Genomic DNA, 13,142 nt, shown 5'->3' with positions numbered 1-13,142 from the left:
GAGAGGTAGCAGAGGTAAGTCGAGTGGGTCATGTGGTCGTGGTAGAGGGCGGGCTTCTACCAAATCCCCTAGGACTGCCCAGTCATCACCCTCTACCTCGGCTATCTTGTCGACCCTTGTGATGCCACAGGCGGGCCCAGCGGACCAATAATTCATCATGATCCCAAATTTGAACTGGGTGCCTCCTTCTACTACGTCCCTTGCAGATGCAGCGATGACATCGATAGAGCCCACGGTGGGTGATTCCTCCAGTGTCCCCCAACAGGATGTCCCTCCACCACCATCCGTCATCCAGCTGAGGATTTGGTCCGATGGTATGCAATCGCAAATTCAATCTTTTAATCTTAAGTTTGTTATTTTAAGTTTACGTGTTTCTATGGGTTTGTTAATGTGAGATCTTTTCTTTGACAAGTTTACACCAAACCATAATGCTTGCACACAGGAGATTACCGAGGTCATCAAGTCTATGTATGATCACCTGTTGTCGACCTACACGCAGATCCTAGTTGAGACCAGAAAGCAATGGTTTCAGAAGTGGGCGGTAAGAACCCAATTTGGTTTGAGTTAGTTAACTGTATTTGAACTGTATTTTATTTCGACCAACTAATCATGGTGAATCACTTTGTGCAGTTGAAATTTATATGAGATGCAGAACACAATCTCATGATTAGGAATATTTAAAACCATCGGGCAGCCAAACGACTCCAGCAGATGATGAGCAACGTTCGTCAGGAAAAAGACCACCTAACATCGTGGATCCATCCAAACATCAAGAAGAAACTGGAGGCCTATTTTAAAGATAATGAGGGATTCAAACGTCACCGTCTGACGAGTGTCGCTAACAGGACTTCGCTCAGGTTGTCAAGGTATACGGGTTGGTCGACGACCTTCATGAAGATGAAGAGCAGACTGGTAAGAATTTTGGCTTTGTTTAATATTTTAGTTGTTACTTGAATTAGTTATTTAATTTATTCATTTATTTTATAAACATGTTATTGATTTATAAGCATTCTTGTTTTGAATATAGAACTACTTCATTGGTTTAATTGGTTGATTTGTGTGGTTGATAATGAGAGAATATTTGAATTATATACAAATGGGTTCATAGTTGAACTGGTTTTGATACGACTTGACTGGTTTATAATGAATAAAAAATTAGTTTATTTTAATTTAGAATGGTTAAACTAGGTTGTGATACTTATTATAGCCATATATAGCAAGTAGCTTGAAAATTATATGATGATGATCTTAGTTGTTGAATTCTGAATTATCATAATAATAAACAAGGATGATGATTTAATATACCTTTTTATTTTCTGTATTTTGGAGCATATATATTTGTCTATCATTGTTTAATTTATTCGTTTATTTTATTGGTTGATATATTAATTTGTAGTCTAAGTTGTTGGATCGTGAGGCGACACTGGCGGAAACCTTGAACTATACCCATCCTTTGAAGGCAAACAAGGAAAGATTTGTTGACAAGCGGTTGCAGCCATTATGTGAGCTTAAATTAATCCATATTTTTAACTTTATTTGGTTTAAAGTCAATTATTTAACTATTACCCTGATCACAACTAACGTGTGTGATGCAGGAGGAGTACACACAAAGGTTAGAGGCCACGATCCAACAATTTCAGCTGCCTAGTGAGGACAACGAAGCCAGATCCAAGACCTTAGTGGTAGATCCTGATAGGGTTTGGCGCGAGGCTGTCTCTGAACTCCACAAGAATCGGCGCATCAGGTTGGGGTTGTTCTTCGTTAGTGGCCTCCGCTCCCCCATGTTAGAGGCTTCCTCTTCCTCTGCCTCTGCCTCTGCCACCAACCCTGCGGATCCATAAAAAATTGTCGACTTGAGGGAGGAGGTGCAGAAGCTAATACAAAAGCTTCACCAGCAAGCGGAATAGTCTGAGCAGAGGTATCGAGACCTTCTTGCATGCGTTGCCATTAGCTCAAACTTGTTAGAGAAGCTGGAGTAGCTCGATCGGTTGCGACATCAGATGGAAGAGTATAGCCAGCAGATGCGCGCTGGAGAAAGCGGTGCCACTGGTTCCAGCTGCAATGCTGTTGGTGGGGCACCAACGGTAGCACCTTCTCCGCCGCCTCAACAGGGGAACCACCATGCCACTGATAACGACGATGAAGGACCTGTAGGGGGCATGATTTTCTGAATTTTTGTTTGTCTACTTTATTGTATTCTACATTTGTGACATTTTATTGTATTCAAACCATTTATTTTTTAATAAAATAATTTACTGATTTTTTGCTAACTTTAAATTTCTGCCAACAATTTTCTTAACAAGATTCTACTAATTGTGACTTAACTATGCTAAAAAATAAAAAATAAAAATATTACCGTCGAATAAATTCGACGGTAACTTGGCACCTAAACACGTGAAATGGCGACAAAGTTACCTTCGCATATATCCACGGCAACGATCTACACAATCTCGCTAAATCCATTGAAAAACTGACGAAAAATCTGCCAATAGTTAGCGTCGGACGAAAAATCCGCCGGTAAGTAATTTTTAGCAACATTTATACCGTCAACTCAAGGACAAAGATAAGTCTGATGGTAACTTTTTTACCAGCGAATTTATTTGATGAATCTGACGGTACTTAGTGCATTTCTTGTAGTGCCTTTACATGAACTAAATTAAACAAAACAAAAATTTCATCTATCCACAAAAAGTTGCATTCGACCATATAAAAAAGAGCATCCAGATTTTCCAACCAACAAAACATGCGAATCCTTGCAAAACCCTAGTTAGCAACTAACTCCAGCACAAAAATCCTAACTCGAAACAACCAGCATTCAACTCTAACCGCCAGCAACTACACATTCACACCAAAAACAAAAACAAAAGAACCAAAAAATGGAAAAAAAATCCGCAAACAAGGGTTCGTACCTTTCACCGAGAGACCGTGCCGCCTACTATGGCAGCGCAATGGTGGCCCAGAGACCCAGATGAACAAACGCAGTCACACTCTATACAACGTCGCCGATGATTGCTTCCTCCGCCCTTTTAATGATCGGAGCTTCTTCGTCTTCTCTTTGTGTTTGGTGACTTTTTGTTTGTTTTGACTGAAAGCAGAAGATCGATGAGACCGACGAGACACCCAATCCCAGTCTCAGTCTATTATGTGCCGCTGATGATTGCTTCCTCCACCCTTCCAACGATCAGAGTTCTTCCTCGTCTCTTTGGCTGCGTTTATTTTTAGAGACAGGACAGAACATGACACTGAAACGGAGACAATAGGACGAAGACACTAAAACTTATCTTGTGTATTGTGTTTGGATACGATGGATAAGATACTAATGTAATGTCTAGTATTATGTTTGGATACACATGGACAAGACTAAAATATTATATGAAATGACTAAAATAGCCCTGTGATTCCAAATTTTCTGCATCAATACAAATTAATTTAACAAAAAATGAGAGTACGTAGGAGTACAGACGGAACTTGAAAAAAATATTTGAAGAGGTAAAAAATTTTAATAAAAAAATATATAAGTATTTATATTAAAATAAAATTTATAAATATAATTATTTTATTTTAAAATTTATTATTAATATGTAAGAATACATATGGTTAAGATTAATAAAAAAAATAAATTTGAGTTTAATTAATAAAAAATTTTGTTTAAGCTAATAAGCCAAATTAATTTTAAATAAAAAATTAATTTAAAAAATTCCATTTTTACATGAAAAAATAATTAGTTTTTGCATATAAAAATTTATTTTTATTTAAAAAAAACAAATTTTTTATCTAAAAACTAATTTTTCTTTATAAAAAACTGATTTTTCTTTAAATTATATAAAATCAATTACAATTTATAAATTATTTTTTAGCATTTTAAAAGATCAATTTTACTTTTGATAATATTTATTTTTCAAAAGTTTTAAGATTAATTATTTTTATTATTATTTTTATTACAAATCAAATAATATAATATAAGGTTAAAATGGTATTGAAGTAAAACGATAAAAAGAAAAGAATTATCTACCCCCAATAAAAATTCTACAGAAAGGAGAGAGTACCTGGAAAAGAAAGAGATAGAGAAAGAACAGGAAGAAAAAAGTATCTCTGAACAACGCAATAGGAAAAATAAGAAGGGGTAATAGTGGAAAAAAAAAAGGAAAACAAAATTTATAAAATTGTCCGTGTCCACACTTCCAAATTTCGTGTTCATCATTGTCCTTCGTAAAAGAGTGGACACAAAAGTATAAAAAACTGTCTCGGAGACAATATGTCCACTGTCCATGTCTCTGCTTCCAAACACTTTTTAAACAAGTGTTGTCCATGTCTCCGTGTCCTGCCCCCGAAAACAAACGCTACCTTTGTGTTTCGTTTGTTTTGAGTGAAAGAAGAAGAGTAACTGAGAATTGGGAGCTGTAACTAAATGGAGATGAAGAATTACCTCAATCATAATAGGAGATGGCATCGTATTTAACCAAAACGTTGTCACTTAATACTACATGTGGAAAGTCGTTTCGGAATGGATTAAACGTTTGATGGAAGGATAAACGAGATTGATGTTGAATTTTTAAGGGACTAATTTGATTAAAAAAATTATTTAGGAACAAAAACAATGATCGACCAATCTTTCGAAAATTAATTTGACCATTAACCTTGTATACATGACAGTAATATATATATATATATATATATATATATATATATATATATATATGTATATATATATAATAGTAACCTTCTTGTTAGAGTTTAATTAGAATCAATTAGATCAATTAGTATTATTTAACATATTTGAATATTTATTATAAGATATTACGTCTTTATTATTACAGTTCTCTTAGTATCTATAAATACCCTTTTATATTATATCATTCCAGACATCTTGAATAGACAACTTGAATACTCACTAACATTTTTTCTATTGCTCCATCTCCCCTTTCTAACATGATATTAGAGCCATGGTATTCTCCTTGAGGAAGACAAGTTGATTTTATTCTGGTGAAATCACTATACTTTTCATACTTTCTTCTGTGCCATTTTTTTTTCTCTTTTGCCAATCCTTTGATACTTTTTTGACCCCACCGATTAGGTCATTCACTACTTACTTATTCTCATGGAGAAACCATATGTTTTTCGTCACCTTCCGATAATTTGTCATCTCTTCGCACTTTGTCACTTTTCAACAGTTTTCCGGCAGTTCGCCATCTTTTCAGCAATTTTTTGGCAGTTAGACACTCTCCATCTGCGTTCTCTTTCGATAGTTCTATCTGCGTTTCCTTTCGCCAGTTTCATCTGCACTTCCTTTTGGCAGTTCCGTCTGTGTTTCCTTGTGGCAGTTCCATCTGTACTTTCTTGTGGCAGTTCCGTCTGTGCTTTCTTCCGACAGTTCCGTCTGCGCTTCCTTCCGACAGTTCCGTTTGCGCTTCCTTCCGACAGTTCCGTCTGCACTTTCTTCAGGCAATTCCGTCTGCACCCGTTCTATCAGTTTATGTATTTTTTTTATTTAGTTGTTTCAAATAAGTTTCAAACTCAAGTTTTCACTTGAATTTGAGGAGGGATATTAGAGTTTAATTAGGATCAATTAAATCAATTAGCATTATTTAACATATCTAAATATTTATTATAAGATATTACGTCTTTATTATTATTACAATTCTCTTAACATCTATAAATACTCTTTTATATTGTATCATTCTAAACATCTTGAATAGACAACTTGAATATACTCAATAATATACAAATCCTTTCTTCAATTAAGTCTCTTATTTCTAACACTTCCCTATAAAAAATAGAAGTTGTTAGGATAGGCATGATTAATCAAAATGTGTCGTGTGAATGTATGTAATTATTCACCCTTCTTTTTTTCATCATCACGGTTCAGTTCACCATTTTTTTCATCATCATTTTTTCTATTGATAATAAAAAAACGTCCAAAAAATAGTAACATTTATTTCAATCAAACAAAACTAAATAATCATTTGAAAATAATCAAAACACATATAACAAAATCGGGGAAAAAAAAAGAAACAAGGGAAAAGAATGGGAGAGTGTAGCACATTCAAAAGTGATGAATGAAATTAGAAAATTTACCTAGCACATTCCAAACTCATGAATAAGAGAGAGAGAGAGCGCGCGCGCGTGAGAGTAGGTGTGTTTTTTTTTTTTTTTTGAAATATAACTTGAATGTAGAAAGAATTTTGGGTGTTATTCGATGGAATTATTAAGAAATTATGTTTCTGATTTTAAATGGATGAGAGAAGGTGTAAGAGATATTAAATTTGAATGTTTTAATAGAAGTAGTTAGTTATTAGCTGAGTAATGGTTAATTAGTATTATTTTTTTTACTATGTCACGTATATATCAAAATCAGTCATTAAAGTTAGTTATCAGTATAAAATATATATTAAAATATAAATACATATTAAAAATAAATTAAATCACATATGTATTTATACACAAATATATTAATAGTTAATTTTAGTGACTTATATATTTTAGTATACTAATAATATTTTTGTAATTTTTTGTTGTTATTGTCTGACTAGTTACGATTTCGCTAAAGAATCAATTAGGCATGAAACTAACTTCAACTAATTAATTAAAAATTAAGTTTATTATAAAAAATAACTTTTTATTATTCTAATTTTTCGAATTTTAAAATAAAAAAATATTAGCTTAGTTGGCTTCACTCGTAATCCATATGATATGGAAGTTGATTAGCTTCAAGGCGAAAAAGATACCAATTTTTAAGGTAGGTGACACATTAATTTGGAGGAACTAGGCAACCATGTCGAAGTTAGTATAACAACGATGGTCAAGTTTGTTTAATTTAGAGAAGAAAAAGAAATATAAAATAGTATAGTTGGCAAAGCCAACCCATATCTTTATTATGACTATAATTGTTTTTGTATCGTCACAAATTGACGGTCCCCTACCCCACTAGCTAGTTCCAATATGTTGATTTTTCGTATACATTATTACTTGGTTGCAAGTAGCAACACACAAAGGTGTCGACCTAAACGAAGCAAAACAACAAAATAAAAGATAAAGTGAAGACAAAGAGAGACGTAATCTTATAACCTTTCTTCATTGCCTATTATTGTTTTGGACGACTCAAATAATAGGTCCAATCTAAGAGCAGTTAATAATCGATTCTTTGGAGCATATATCGTGGAACAAGCTAAGCGATATATTTCACAAAATTATAAAAAAAAAAAGAGAAATAAATGAAATGACGTTAAGAGAATAATGGTCAAATGAAGTTTCAATTCAAATCAATCCCTTCCCCTTTTCTGTCAAGTTGATAGGGACCAACTTCACAAATTAGAAGTGTATTTTTTTCAATCTCAATAACTACTGTAATGTAATTAAAAAGTCGAAAATCATTTTAATGCAATTTGCTCATTTCAAAGATTAAAATAGACTCTAACTCCACTTTTAATTATATAAAAGTGACATAATGAAAAAAAAAAAACCAAATATTTCCAAATAAAAATATACTAAAATATAGTACACACAATTTAAAAAAAGAGGAATGCTACACATACAAGTCATTTGGTTTACAAGTCATACAAGTTGGGAGAAACTTAACAAAAAGCACGCTGACCCATATACGATTTTCATGGCATGTTTCGCATTCCTCCTTCTCCTCCTCCTCTTCCTTCTTCTTCTCTTTCTTCTTCTCCTACTCTTCTTCTTCTTCTTCCTCCTCCATGAAAACGAGCTTCTTGTCAAATCTTTTCGATCTCCTTCGTGCGTTCGATCTCTCTTTGCCTTTTCATTCGTTGTTTAATCTGCGTTTATCACTAGTATACTTGCTTCGTTTTTTTCGATTTTCATGGTTTCTGAAATCAAGCTTTGAAATCGTTTTGAAGATAATGGAACTTCAGAAATACACCCAAACGATTACAGAAATACACCCAACCGATTACAAAAATACACCCAAACGGTTACAGGAATTCACCCAAACGATTACAGAAATACACCCAAGGGATTACAAAAATACACCTAAAGGATTTAAAAAATACACCAAAAATTCGTTGAAGTACACCTTATGTATAATTCAGAACTCTTCCTCTTTCTCCTCCTCATCTTCTGCTGCTTTTTCTTCTTCATTTTCTTATTTCATATTCTCATAATTCTTTTTTAGAGGAAAAAATCAAGCAAAGAAAAAAATACATAATGTTGCAAAATCAAAAGAAGAACGAGGAGAAACACGACGATGAAGATAAAACACTTCAAAGAAGAGGCACGGAAAAAGAAGAATAAGGAGAAGGAAAAGAGGAGGCATGGAAAAAGAAAAAAAAAGAAATAAATGACTTGTATGGAAAAACGCTTATATGTGAAGAATTTCTCTTTAAAAAAATGCAATCAATGCGTATAATATTAAAGTTTAATCTTTTTTTGTGTTTTATATTATTTCTTGTTAGCCAATCCCTTAAAGTATTTATTATAGGGTTCATAATTAATTATGAAGTAAAATATTATTTTAATTAATTATGAAGTATTTATCTTTTATTATTATGATCATTATCATACTAATAAATCTTTAAATTTAATCAAAAACTTTATTATATTAACAATTTAATATAATAACAATAACAAATATTTGACACATGATACATTATCATTATACTATACTTATTTCCAACACATCACATACAAGAACAAAGTGGTTCAATATGTAACTTTTGCAGAATTGTGGAAGATGATGACTCATATTTTCACCACATCATCGAGAACTCGAATTCAAAACCTAAAAATTCAGCTTCGAACTTGCAAGAAAACCTCAACTACATCTGGATATTTGTCTAATATTCGAAAGCTTGTAGATTCCCTTATTACAATTGGCTGTCCAATCCAAGAAGATGATCACATCAATCCCTTCAACAGCAAATGACAATGCATGGTATGCAGAATTTGGAGCCTCCCGTTATATCACTGCTCAACATGCCAATTTCTTGAATTTTTCAGACTCTTCTCAAACTCCTGAGCAACTATTTGTTTGTAATTACCAAGGAGTACCAATTTTACATCATGGCTCAACTACTCTTTATAATAAATATCACAATATTTGTTTTAAGCTAACAAATTTGTTGCATGTTCTTTTAATTACTCAAAATTTACTAAGTATATCAAAGTTTACAAAAAAATAATCATATCTATTTTGAATTATAGCCTAAATTTTGTGTGATTTGTCATCAAGTTACCAAGAAACCTCTCTTAAAAGACTAATAAATTAAAAATTCATCTCTGTGTAATAGATATATTAGTGCTGATAATAACAAGTAATAAAATGAGGAATTTTTTAGAATCAAATTCTTTGCCTAATAAAAATTCATCTCTCTTTGCCTATGTCATCTATCTGGAGTTTAAATTCTGTTGATTTTACTTTAGGTACTTCCAATAATGTTGATGCAAAATTAAAGGAAGATTTCAATTCAAAATGCATCGCTAGCTCTTGTCCTGTAGCTTTTGGTATATTTAGACTAAAATTTCAGGTGATGTTACACTATGGCATAAAAGGCTTAACCACATACAGTACTCTAAAGAAAATAAGTTTGGTGATGAATGAATGTGGTTTATCTATATCAACTAAAAATGAATCTCATAGAGTCCTGAATTTTGCACAATGGCAAAAATACAGCATTTGCCATTTCAATCATCTGAATCAGTGTAGTAATTAGCATGCTACTTGAGTTTGTATATATAGTTGACATTTGAGGCCCTGCCCCGTCTAATTTTGTCAATGGTTTCAAATACTATATTAGTTTTCTTAGATGCTTATAGTAAAATTACTTGCATATATCTTCTGGTTAGTAAAAGTCAAGCTTTAGAAGTTTTCAAAAATTACAAAGCTTATATTGAAAAACAAACTGCTTGTAGCATTAAAGCCCTTTAGAGTGATAATGGACAAGAGTTTCTGTACAAAGTTTTTACACAATTTTTAATGAAAAGAAAATACAGAGAATAATGCTTTTTTTTAACAATATAAATAATAGACTAAAAAAATTAATTTTAATTTTAAAAATCAAATTTTGAATGAATTAGCTAGATATAATCCTTGTTTTGAATTTGACTTTCAACGACCACAAACTCTTCCTCCCATATCCACATTGTGCTCCACCCCTACTCCCCACAACTCCCGCCGTCTCTCGCAAACCACCGCACGCATTCTAGCTTCTCAGCCTTGTCACGCCTCCATCCCGCCCATAGTTGCAGGCAACCCAGCCTCATCGCACCTCCATCGCACCACGGTGACTGTCTCTGCCTCCTTGCCTCCATCGTGCATGCGGATGTTTATTTTTCATGCAAATGGGATGTTTATTTTTTGTACGAATGGAATGTTTGTTCTTAATATAGAATGATTCACCTGCATTTGGAGTTAGTGATGGCGGGAGATGGTGGCACTTGGGAGCTTTCTTGATGGTGAGAAAGACTATGTGTTGGGGTAGGTAATGGATGGCTGGCTGCAATGAAAAGGGATTTGGGTTAGAAAGGGATGTAATTAGGTCAAAGTGAAATTAAATAAAAGTGGTGGGGTTTAGAGTGAAAGTAAAATTAAATGGTTAGTAAATTTGAAATGCAACCTATTATTCACGTTGTTCACATCTCTCATTATTCACTTAGCAAAATTTACAAAAAGATAATAATATTTTTAGAAAATGATCATATCTTTATACTCACCAACAATAAGAAAGTATCAAAAGAAAATATAGACATATTTCAAAAATTAATTTTTCTCTTTTAACTACAATTGGTATACTTCTAATACATTGGAATTTTGTCTTTATTACTGCTTTGTATATAATAAACAGAGTGCCTACACCAATTCTACATTCTAAAAGTCTTTTTGAAATTCTATTTGAGTTAGTTATCATTGGGAAGTTAGTTAAGAGTTTAGAATCTGTTATGGAATCTGTTGATAGTTGGTTACTTATGAGTGGCCATCATTCACACTCATTTTGTGTATATAAGAGAGATAGCTACATATGTAATCACACACACTCAATAATATAGCAATTTCAACGTTACATTCACAATTCATACTCTTCAACTTTTTCTCAGCGATTCATCTCTTTCAATACTTTTTACAAATAATGCCCTAGAAATTTTTTTTTTTGGTTTAGTGATAACTCGAGAAAATCTTTTGGGTTTATTTGAATTACTTTATATATATTTTTTATATTTATCTTATACTTAAATTTTTTTTTTGGAGTAGTTTAACAAAGATCGAATTCTAGATCTTTCGGTCATAAAAGCTCTAATACTATACTACGATATTATTTCTTTTAAAAAAGTAAGTTGATAAAAAAATACATAAATAATTATAAAAATGAGCTCAAAATGCTAGTCGATTCCATGTTTATGGCGAGTTGATAGGCCGACGGATTAGTCCGTTTAACTCTTTTAAAAAATATATAATAAAATTAATAAAAAATAAATACAAATAAAAAATAGTCAAATTATAATACAATTTTTATTATTTTTTTAAATTTTTAACTTTAATAAAATTGTTAAAAATAATATTCGTCAATATCTTTATTTTAAAAAATAAATTACATAATTTGAATATATATATATATATATATATATATAAATAAGTGTAAAATAAAATAAATAAATTAATAATTAATAATTAAAAAAATAAAAAAAATATTTAAAAATTATATAATTATTAATTTTTATAATATTAATTATTTTTTTATTTAATAACTTTTTTTTGGCAAAACCTACATATTTAGTCGTGCGGATTTGACGAATTTTTTTTATCCAGTGAATTTTAAATTTTAATTCGCTTCGTTCTTTTTGACGAATTCAACGTGTTACAAGAGCGAAGCCAGATGGTAAAAAAGGGAGTGATGATCCTCTCTAATTTTAATTTTTTACATATAAATTATATATAAATTTTAATTTAGTCCTTTCTTAAAATTTTATTTTAATCTTAATTTATTGTATAAATATTTTTTATTTTCTTTAATATTTTATCCAACTTCACCCCTAACGTGTGGGTTCCATTTAGACACCACTAATTTATATGTACTAGCTAAGCTAGATCCAAAATTAAAAAAATGCACTCGATGATAACTTCAACATGCATGTTAAACACTTCATTATTGGACTATGTATAGCTAACGATCAACATACATATGAATCTCTCTCTACCTAGGTTTGTGCAGAATTCACATAGGAACATGCAAATGCACATATACATAGAACATTATAAACTATATATAAAGTATAAACGATTAAATCAAGACATTGACCACCGTATGTTCAGTTAATTAATTTAATATGTTGTATACTGTATATATAATTATTGCTATGATGAACTTACATCAATGTCTCTCTGCCCATAGTATACTTCTAATTAACAATTTATCTATTTTGTATTTTAAAGATATATATTAAAATTATAAATTAAATTTTTTTATTAAAAATATAAAAAATTAAAATTTTAATATATTTATTAAATAAAAAATTTATCAAGTACTTTTAAAATAATATTAACTAATTTTTTTATATAATTATTTATTTATTTAATTTATATATTTAAATAATTTTAAATAATATATTTAAAATTAATTACTTTTAATAATATAATAATACATAATAATATATATAAAAAATTTTACACTATTAGGACATAAAAATTAAATTTTTATTTAAATTGCGGTCCACCACCACAACAATATCAGACTCTAACGGTATCTTGATACGATGCTAAAATTACATAATTCAAGAGAGCGACATAATTATATAGTAGACTATAATAAACAGACTATAATGAGCAATTTAAAATGTATTAGGAGCATTTTGTGTTGGGAAAATGTATTAGCAAAATATATGCGTGGTGCTAATTTCATCCCATCTTATCAAATCCCATCATGGCCTAAACACCAAAGATTTTTAAGTGCTTAGAGTTGACATTTTCCATAGTAATGCTATCCATTTGTCGCAAATTTAGGTCATCCACGTCTTATTATATATTGATATTAGATCCCAAATTGATATCCTCAAATTTGACTTGTTTTTCAGGGCGGAGTTAGATGAAATATTTGAGGAGGACAAAAAATATTTACACAATAAAATAAAATTAAAATAAAATTTTAAGAAAGATTAAACTGAAATTTATATATAATTTACATGTAAAAAAT

The sequence above is a fragment of the Arachis hypogaea genome, chromosome 6 (genome assembly GCF_003086295.3).
Source record: "Arachis hypogaea cultivar Tifrunner chromosome 6, arahy.Tifrunner.gnm2.J5K5, whole genome shotgun sequence".
NCBI classification, from domain to species: Eukaryota; Viridiplantae; Streptophyta; class Magnoliopsida; order Fabales; family Fabaceae; genus Arachis; species Arachis hypogaea.
Note: the sequence above shows the minus strand (reverse complement) of the source record.